This window comes from Pseudonaja textilis, chromosome 1 (genome assembly GCF_049901715.1).
Source record: "Pseudonaja textilis isolate UNSWEBS1 chromosome 1, rPseTex1.2, whole genome shotgun sequence".
NCBI lineage: Eukaryota > Metazoa > Chordata > Lepidosauria > Squamata > Elapidae > Pseudonaja > Pseudonaja textilis.
In genome coordinates, this window is record NC_141990.1 from 153,003,359 (window position 1) to 153,011,630 (window position 8,272).

Genomic DNA, 8,272 nt, shown 5'->3' on the forward strand with positions numbered 1-8,272 from the left:
TGTTTTTATACTTTTTAATGCTTTTAGTATTTGCTAATGATAAGAATTTTAGATATTTATTGTTTTATTTTTATTGGATAGTGCCCAGAGTCACTCTTCTGCTTATGAGAGCAGCTATATAAAGTCCTCTTCCTTCCAACCATTTAATGAACATGTGAAGTTACAATGGCCCTGAAAAAGAATAATAAGATACAACATTTAGTAATAGTCATAGGTTACTATAAGCAATCAAATCATACATAGGTTACTAATAATCAAAGCATACTGCTAGGAAAACAAATAAAACAATGTAAATTGTAAAGATAGCACAGGGAGTTTTACAAAAATATTTACAAAACTATACTTCCCCTTGCAACATCCAATTTTCACAGTACATAAAACAAAGACTGATCCTGAAGGAAATCCCATGTGTTGTTTCCTTCAATCTTGGATTTATCAGTGCTTACATCATTCCCCAAGCCCTGGTTCTGCCCATTCCAGACACCATTATTACTGAGATTCATGCAACGGCCATTTATTTCACTTTCATGGACTTGTGCACTTCCTTTTTCAGTATCGTCCTGGATTCTTCATCACTATACCTCTACAACATGTTTACATGGAAAGGCCAACAATATACCTGGACTCAAAATACCTCCCACAATTGAATAACTGACTCATCCTCATTAACTTGTGGCTCAATTCTCATCCCATTTATTGCTAGCTTAGAGAACAAAAACTACCTGTCAAATTGCCACCAATTATTTACTTTCTTGCCTGGGGAAAAAAAGGACATAAAGCTTCACCTATCAAACTCCAGTATCTACAACAAGAAGTAACCTATTCAGGCTACATTACTGGATCAGGAACATGAAACTAGCCCCAGAGAACGCTTCAAAGCCATACTCCATATGAAGCCTCTTACCACCAAACCTCAGGCAAGAGCACTTTTAGGGGTTCCTGGGTTCTGACAGTCATGGATTTTATTGTTTCAATGGATTAGGAATCTGCAGTTTCTCACATAGATTGATAATGTTCCATCAAGTTGTTTTCAACTCCTAGCAACCACATAGATAGATTTGCTCCATAAACTTTATGAAAAGCAAAGCTGGTATTTCTCAAAATGAGCTGTGTGGATAATAATGTATACAAGATGTCCTTCTGGTTTCATGAAGTCTTTCTAAAACAGATAATCATATAAAGATAATACAGTGTTGGCAAACACCCTGGAAAGTATTTTATTCTTATTATACCAGTTGCAGAACTGGTATAATCTGATGTCAGAAAATATTTTAATTAGAAGCATTTAACTTAAAAATGAAACTCTTCACACATTCCTTTTTATCACTAACTTGACCTGCTGGTAACCAGAAGAAACAGTGTTATAAAAAGAGACAATATCACAATATACAATATTTGTGTGACTAAGCCTAGCCCATAAGTGACAGCTGTACTAGAGTTGATTAAATCAAGTAAACCACAAACACAGGAAATCATTTGGAATATTGACTTCTTTAGATACATAGGTACAGCACCCAACACCCTATAAATCAAAAAGAAAATGTACATACCCAGTAAATTTAATTAAAAATCTCTCCCAGGAGAACTGCATGTCCACCAGAATAAATATTTTCTAATTATATTTTTATAATATAATTATAATATATAATATATGATTATAATATATATTATACAATATGATTCTTGATGAATGTATTTTATTTTTTCTTTAAATACACTGAAAGCATATGCACTAAAGACAAATTCCTTGTGTGTCCAATCACACTTGGTCAATAAAGAATTCTATTCTAAACAGTTTAAGAGACATGTTAACCTACACATTTTCTCTCTAAAAGCCTTCAATCTTGATACTCCAATTTTGTAGACTACCTTTCGAAACCTGGTTTTGTACTGTGCTCTTGAAAATAAACTACCTCTTCTCCAACCAGCAGGCCACTTCTTCTGTTTCTGATGCTGGTATAAGATAAAACTTGTATTAATGCAAGTGCTGTAAGATGGAACTGTTATAGTGTCCACATCTAAATAAATCCTAGGTTTGTGCAACAGCTGAAATTAAAACACACTCCTCAAATTAAGGAAAATACTATGAAAAAATAAATTATCAAACCTATTGTTTTGCTGAAAAAGAATAAACATGACTACTATAAAATTAACCTTTTAAAATTATTTGATTGTTAACTAGCATATAAACAGAGTGATCTGATAGTTTGTTGGACTTTCAAAAAGTAGTTTGATAAGATCCCCCAATTCTTTTTTTTATACACTACACCAAGGGTGTCAAACTCAAAGCTCGTGGGCCACATCTGGTTGGATCTGGCCCACGGGACCATCCCTGTGTACCAACACCACTTTGGCCCAGTCTACCCAATGCAGAGAGGAAAGATCAGGCCACCGAAGCTTTGGCCCAGTCTACCTGGTGCAAAGAGGAAAGATCAGGCCAATGTAGCTTCAGCCCAGTTTACCCAATTAGGCCAGCGTGGCTACGGCCCAGTCTACTCAATGTGAAAAGTAACATGCCAGATGTTTGGGGAGTGGCATCAAGCTGGCCATGCCCACTTAGTCGGCCACACCCACCCAGTCAGCCATGCCTCCGAGGTCAACCACAGCCCTGATGCGGCCCTCAATGAAATTGAGTTTGACACCCTGGCCTGCACTACATACACATGATTAGGAATTGATTGCATACATTTCCTGATTTCACGCATCTGTAACCTGTGCACATAGACACCCTCATTTCAAATGTCATACTTGAACACAGGTGGGTCCAGTCTGCAGTCTTGTGCTTCTACTGTGAATTAGAAGCATTGTCTGAAGTATTTTGGGGTAAATGCTTTGCTTCCATTCTCCTTTTCTAATATTAAAAGAAACCATTAATCTACTGGATTCTAGAAGTAATATGTTGCATTCAGAAGGAATAATGTTTTAAAATAGTCTATTTTAGGAAGAAAAAGCAAAAAAAAATGTAGCCTTTCCTTGGCCCATGTAGCACGAACATAGTGTCTTGTCAACAGTACGGTGATATTCAGGCAAGGTAGCATGAAGGCGGAACAATGTCAAACTAATCTATATGACTTTTTCAAACAAATAAACATGTTATTTAAAGCTGAACCAATTATCCTGCCACAGTGTCAGGTCATGGTAATTTAGCAGATTTGTTTTTCTGGTTGTTAATATAAAAGAATTTGCGTTATTAATATTTTTTTTCCCTAGCCAGTTGATAACTTTCACAGATTTTCTCAAGTGAAACTGGCACCTTTATTTAATACATAAGAAGGGATGACATGGGTGGCAGGATAAATATACTATTTTCTTTCAGTTTTATAATCTGGTTGTTTTGCTGAGACTAATTGATTAATTCAGAAAGCCGGAAATCTATTTAGCTACTGTATACAGACCTTAACTTTTCTGCACTGCATATGGTCAGGTAAGCTTCAGTGTGAGGGACAATCAGAAAACCTAGCCAAGATTGAAAGGAATGCAAAATCTGGTTAGGAAAGCTAAGTTAAATTCAACTTAGTTTTATTCTTTATCCACCACTATCACTGAGATAAGGAGGATTTTTTTTAGAGCGCTCTTCTTTCAGCATATGGCCAAAACTTCTGCCCTTGTATCTTTCCTATTGATAAGAATCTGAAACAGCAACAATGAAAAATCGAATCATGGTGGCCCTTCCGCTCATAATGCCCAGGGGTTTTTTTTTACTGCAACTATGGGACCAACCCAAATCTCACCCACATGATATGTTTTCTTGGCAGACTATTTCTAGGCAAAATATTTAAATTGCGCTTCTTCCCAATGGGCTGAGATATTTTGCTGCCTAAGGTGAAGAAGGATAAGATGGTAGTCCAGGGATGGGATTCTACCAGTTCACACCTATTCGCTAGAACCGGTTGTTAACATTCTAAACAGTTCGGAGAACCGGTTGTTAGAAGAAATTACTGGCCTAATCCTGTAAGGAAGGCAGGAAGGAAACATTCTGGTGTTGCTTACCGAAACTGCCTCTCTGTTAAACCTTATTGCATTCTTGGCAGGACTAGACTTCCTGTCTCAGGAACTTCTCTGGATTTTTTTCCCCTCCTTTGCTGATACTTTGCTTGTGTGGAGTGACCATTCAAAGTTACAATGGCACTGAAAAAAGTGGCTTATGACCATTTTTCACACTTACGACTGTTGCAGCATCCCTACAGTCATGAGAGGCCAGGCGAGGAGATATGTGACTGATATTGAGTTGGCCACACCCAGCAAATAACATGACCACCAAGCCATGTCCACCCAGTCACATGACCACCAAGCCATGCCCACCACCTAAGCCACGTCCACAGAACCAATTGTTAAAAATTTGAATCCCACCCCTGTGGTAGTCCAGCAGTTGAAGTTTACTTCAGTCCTGACAACAAATCAGTATGGCTCTATGGATTATGTAACTTGGCTCTGCCTGATTTAGAGAGGAAGGTGGGATGAGAAGATGCTATAAAGACTCCTGATTCTGAGGACCATCATGGGAACTGGATAAAAGACTAAGCCATAGAGTTGATGCTTCTACTTGGCCACATCACTGCATCTCTTTTTTTCAAGGTGGTCTTGTTCAGGGAAATCTAGGGCTGAGATCCAGAATATAGTATAGTTACTTTACGCTACAAGATTATGTCCTTGTTTCCTTGTGGAGCAATCCACATGAGGTCCTCGGCTCACTCCTAGTGTGAGTTATTTAGAATTGCCTTCCTTCTACTTCACTTCACCATGTCTGATTCATTCCCTGCCCTTTAGAAATGAAGGCTTTTGAATGGGTTATACTGACCTATTGAAAAGAAAGCCCCACTGAGTTCAGTAGGACTTGCTCATAAGTAAATTTGCACAGAAGGTTAGGGAATAAACAAACCCCTTCCTGAACCCCTCTGGTTCACAGCAGCTCTCTCTCATCACAGCAATTAAACTTGAACGTAGTTCTTTGATGGTATGTGTTTATGTTTCATTTCTAATTGAAGTAGGGGACATTTGTAGCTGGGGACATTAGAATTAACCTTCCTGTCCCTACATTATGATTCTTCCAAATTGTTACTCCCCACCCAACTCCCTTCTTTGCATATTCATTTAGGAAACCTTTTAAGCCTTATTTTGACATTGAGGAGACAGTGTATTACAAATACATATGTGTAGAAATGTAATTGTGTGAGAAGCAGCATATAAGTATGTATGTTTCGAAGGACCGGCAGATAGAAACATTAGAAAACATCTACATGAATCAGACCTGGCCATCTTTTAGCCCTGACCATGACAACTGTATCACTCTTGGGAGGGGGGAAAACTTCACTGCTGTTAGAGCAGCTCCTACCTTTATCTCTTGAGTTGTGGGTGGATGTCCTTTTATCTCTGGCACACACATGTGTAAAGCCTAGAGAAGACTGAGAATGAAACTGAGATACCAAGACTACAGGCTTTTGTATTTCTTTCATTCTGTGGTTAATAAATTGTTTGCCCTTAGGTGCCTCTTTTATTTAAAAAAATAATAGTATCAACCCAAGCACAAATGTCATGTAAGTGCAGCCTCTGGTTTACTAGCTACGGTGGGTGGGATTTATTTTGCACAGCTGATAGTATGTATGCTGCTTATGTATTTTCTGCCATCACTTTGTTTCTGACTACTGTATGCTTTTATGTAAGTCTGTGAGAGGCTACTTAGAGAAATGAAGTGCAACAGTGAGAACAAGCTTGAATAATGTGGGATAAGAGATGGGAATCCTTGGCCTTTTCAGTATCACATTAATGATAATTGATTTTGTTGACCTGCTGGGGATTGAATCCCAAAACCTGAAGCCCCTGGCCTCCTGTAGCCTGGAGTTCGATCCCACCAGGCTCAAGGTTGACTCATCCTTCATCCTTCCGAGGTTGGTAAAATGAGGACCCAGATTGCTGGGGGAAATATGAAAATAATGTATATTTACCTAATGCCTATCTACTACTGGCATTGCTATAAAATTGCCATAAATGAGATGGGGGAAGTAAATTAAGAAAGATTGATCTACCATAAGGAGTCCTCTTGTTCTGAAGGATCAGAAATGGAGATGCAGAACATAGTGAGGGCTCCCTGTTGCATAAGACAGAAGGGCACTAGTTATTGGAAGATGCTGAAAGCTTTTGTGGAGCTCTAAGAAAAATACCCCATTATTTGCAAGACCCACATAAGGTTTTTTTTTTTACTGTGCTGAAGAAAGAATGCAGGGAGCAGGACTGAGCCAAAGCAACTGGAAGGTTGAAGCTTGTTGAGAAGGCCTTGGCAGCCTTTTGGGCCACTTGGCAACTCCAAGCCTCACTCTGAATCTTAAATGGGAAACTTTGAGGGATGGCAGCTTGTCCGGGCATATTAGGGATCCATACGTGAAAACAAATTTCAAAGATGTGAGTCAGCAATAGCATGACAATTCCTTCATGGGGGTGGGTGGGATAAAGGGAACTGTAGAAAAGAAACCAATTGTAAGGGGGAAAGTTCATATGAAGTAATGTGAAGAGGAGTATAGAAAGTCTATGATCTGAGAGCTTTACCCAGGCAGTCCTTATCTATATCATCTTAAAAGTTATGGAAACAAGCACAAAAAGTGGAGAATCTCAGAGGGCAAACTCTTCATTCCACTCATTTATTAATTCAGCAAAAGATGGCCATACCCCCAATATGAGCTTTTCCACAGGTTACTTTCAAATCTTCGCATAGTGTAGCTTTTTTCAGGCTGAGAAAATATAGCCCTAAATAAGGAGCTACAATTCCCAGCATTCCCCAGCATTACTCATCCCAGTTAAGGCTATTAGCAATTGTAGTTCAGAATATCTGGAAGCTTCTGGTCTCCATGGACATTTTAAATTTGATTCTGACTCTGCAAGTTGCCTTAAAAACAGCCTCTAAATCTTAAATGAGTAAATGCCATTGAAACTTATCTGTGCCATGTTGACAGAATGTAACTCTCTGAGTCTAAGAAGATAAGATTTAGTTGATCGGATCCCCCTCATAAACAAATGCTACATCAGTTTCAAATGATCTGTGTCCTCACAATACAGTGGACCTGGGAGGCTGAGTTGGTTAATATCACCTTAGCTCCTGCTCTGAAGGAAGTTCTGTGAAGATTGTTCTCTCCTGCAACTGAAGGCACAGATGAAACTTTCTTTTCTGGGGGTTTTCTCTCTCTCTTTTTTTTTTTTAGATATGGCTGTGGGCTGTGTCTTGCTCCACAACCACTGTGAGGAACAGCTTTGCTGGTTACATTTCTTCCCCCTGCAAAAGGAGAACAATCTGGGATGGAGGGCTGACTGGCTGTTGTGTGTTGCCTTCTCCCTCTGGCCAGTTGGCAAGAATGAAGGGTGGCTCAATTGGGAGAACAAAGCATAATAGAAAGGACTCATTTGTGGCCGTGTTAAATTGCTGTAAAAGAATTCAAAGGTGAGGTTTTTGGCCCTTGTTTACCACCTCATAGCTCTAGATTGCCTGATTTCACCACGTTTCAGATTCTCCCCCAAGCTGTGTGTGCACTTAGATCTTTGGTAGACTTTGGATCTAAGATAAAATTTGGCCCAGAAATTAATGATTGGAGAAATCATTAATCATATCAAAATAAGAGGGTTTGCTTAAAAAAACCCAAAAGACGAACCTTGAAAAAAATGTGGAAAAATTAAGCATTGTAGGTTATGCGAAATTTTATTATATGAGCTGGAATGAGATAAAATATCAAACAAGGTAAAATTGAAAAGGGACAGAAAAGATGAGGAAAGTTTTAGGGCTTAGAAAAACAACAGAGGAATTGAGTGTTGAGCTAATGAGGATCTTATGAAAGAATATTAAACAACCGTACTGAACTAAAGTAAACCCAAAGTTCACAAACAGTTCTTTGGAATCAAAGAGGATAGGACCAGGGGGAAAAAAAGAAAACAATATGAAACAATTTAATTAACAAAATTAACCAAAGAAGAAACCTGGCAGAAAGCAAGAATGGCGCAGTTGGACACTGGTTGGGAATAAAGACAAACCAAAGCCACTCTCATGTGAATTCTCTCTACTTTTTTTAAAAAACCTTAAAAAATAATTTGAAATCAGTTGCAATCTGGAGTTAACACTGATTCGTTGCTAACTGTATTTATATGAAATCCATCGGCACGTGCCTATATTCCATACTGTATTAGTAATTTTTGAAGAAAAGCATTTGGCTCTGTTTGCAAAATACTGTGGGAATTATAATAATTTTTAAACAATGAAGCTTTTGTGAACCAATAAGATGTTTGGTAAAGGAAT